This window comes from Acanthochromis polyacanthus, chromosome 4, assembly GCF_021347895.1.
Source record: "Acanthochromis polyacanthus isolate Apoly-LR-REF ecotype Palm Island chromosome 4, KAUST_Apoly_ChrSc, whole genome shotgun sequence".
NCBI lineage: Eukaryota > Metazoa > Chordata > Actinopteri > Pomacentridae > Acanthochromis > Acanthochromis polyacanthus.
The window spans coordinates 32,576,745-32,579,497 of NC_067116.1; positions in this window are offsets into that span (position 1 = coordinate 32,576,745).

Consider the following 2,753-nt stretch of genomic DNA (forward strand, 5'->3'; position numbering starts at 1 on the left):
ACTATAATTTAGAATAAGTGCATTCTTGGTCTGTTTTCAAAACAAAAGTGTTAACTAGCAGATTACCTTTATAGCTCTGAAAAATGAGGCTGAGTCACCCTAACATGTTTGTAATAGTGTTTAAAATATGTTCCTTTTGACTATGTGTCATCTGAGAGATCTGATGGTACAGTAGACAATAATCAGCTGTTGGATAAAGTTACTCAGCATGCCTACTTTAGTCACAGGTACAGCATTAAAAACTTGCAAGATATGCTCCTGGCTAACAAAATAGGGGGAACTTCATCCTAGTTGGAACAACAAAGTTTTGCTATCTATTACCAGTTTTTTTTTTTTTAAACACACACAATTATGAAACCATTCTCAAAGTAGAAAAATAGCAGACTAGAGGCCATTTTTATGTGTTTTAAAAACAAAAATACTAGTTGGTAGAGCACTTTCATATCCAAATAACAACCTAATAGCATGCTTGTAGCAGTATTTAGAATTTAATCGCTTCTTCTTTTTCGAGATCTGAATGAACAGTCCTCAGTAAACAACTGTTGGATTAAATTACCAGATAATTACCAGACTGGACGCTAAGTGCTAAAGGATTGATGGTTACTTTATCATTGTTAGAGTAACAAGACTGCGATCTATTAATGGTTAAACTGCCAAACGGACCACTTTCATAGCAGAAAGATAGCACAAATTGACATTCAACCTAACAGTATGTATATTGTTTGGTAACCTGGCAATAGCCACATTAATAATTGTGTAGTACTTGATAGTACTCCACAATATCAATCTGGGACCGCTCTATGTAAATCCGTTCGGAGGAAAGAGGCACAGATTGGACAATGCAACAATATGTCCCGCCTTTGACAGGTTTGTTTTTAGCCAATCGTGGGATCTTCACAACGAGCGGAGCCAATTGGTAGATTAAACTCATACCAAAACCCGTAGGTAAAAAAGCAGAAACATCTTTACCATCCAGAAATGCGCAAAGCGCCTCTCGTTGTTCTTCCTTCAAAGAAGCAATAGGAGATTCAGCTAAAACTGACTTAATAGCAGCATCTACACGATTGTTGTCCTCCTTTGCCATGTTTGTTTTGATCTACTGGCGCTTGGTGTTGTCGTCACACCTGGATATCCTGCCCCACACACGAATACTGCTGCGTGATTGGCCCGAACCAACTTGGTGCTGTACAAAAAGTGAAGGCGGGAGCGGAGCAAGATGGTTTCTTGAGAGATTTGTGAACTCACAAATATCACGAGAAATCAACTTGCTGGCAAGGTTAATTGTTTGGAGCAGTGTTTAAAATTAATTGTTTTAGTGATAAAGTAGTTGTATGTATCACAAAGGTGGGTCTGAATGTACAGTACAAGTTAATTAAGCAACTTATTAGGATACCTATATTAGCCACAGGGGCAACATCAAAATTTTCTAAATGTGCTAAATGCTAGTAATTTAATTTTACTGTATCTTAGCTAAAATATCAAGGTTATACTATCTGTCTAGTGTAGTATGGGCAAGTAACAGAAAATTTGTTAAAGTTTTATAGAAGATGGAGGCCAAGTTGAAACTGCAAAATTTGTGTGCAACAGAAGCTAGCTGAAAAGAGAGATCTGTTGTATAGTTTTCAAGAATTTGAGTACGAGAACTTTTATGCTATTCATGTACAGTAGACAGCAATCAACTGTTGAATTATGCTAATTATTAGCACACCAACACTAGCCACAGTTGTACCATCCAAACTTCCCAAAGTGCTAACGACATATGTGCTAACTTCAGCTGAATTAATATACATTTATTATTTATTTTTATTGCTGGTTAATACTGATTATCAGCAGACCACATGTAAAGTGACGTCACTTTTTTGATAGCACATTAAAAATAACAAATGTTGAGCCAAAACATTTCTCTATGCTGATATGAAAATTACAGCTTTATCGAACAATGTTAAAGATTAGGGCTAAGACCTTAAAGCATATAGTAATATTAATATAAAAATATAAATATATAATATTGGAATCTTCAATGTAGCATAGCCATAAACAATGATCAACTGTTGGATTATGCTACTTATTAGCACATCTACATTAGCCACAGTTGTACCATGAAAACTTGCCAAAGTGCTAATGACATATATGCTTAGCCAAGTTAATATAGCAATGTTCTACTACATAGTTACTGCTAGTTAATAATGATAATCAGTATAGTCAAGTCACCTTCATTTATTTAGCACATTTAAAGATAGAGACATTAGTCACCACTGCACATTTATTGCCAGTTAATCCTATTTCTTTGCTCATTTAAAGCTTTAGACATTAAACCAATGTCTTCTATATTACAGAACATTAACTTTTATGTGCCATGAATAAGGCTAATCACTAGCACACTGCTAGTACAGGCTTATCATAGCTATATATATGCCTTTTAGTAGAAAACAGTTGATCCAGCTATTTTATCAACTCAAGCACAAACTACAGCTGATTTTTGTCAACTGTTGCCCTACATTTATTATTGAGACTACATTTTTAACCTTTATTTTATGACCATGTCGGAGTTTGGAGACTGCAGCGGTTGCCATGACAGCGGCATCATTTAAACAGTTTGCGGCAACTGTTGGGGCTTTTTTTTTTTCCTGTGTGGCTGCTCTGTGCGCCGGTTACCTGCCTGGAACAAGCCCCCCTCTGCTCGGCTCTTACGCAAAAAGCAGGGGAAGGTTGTGATTTGCTGGCCTGAGCCCTCCCTCTTCGCGGGTAACTTA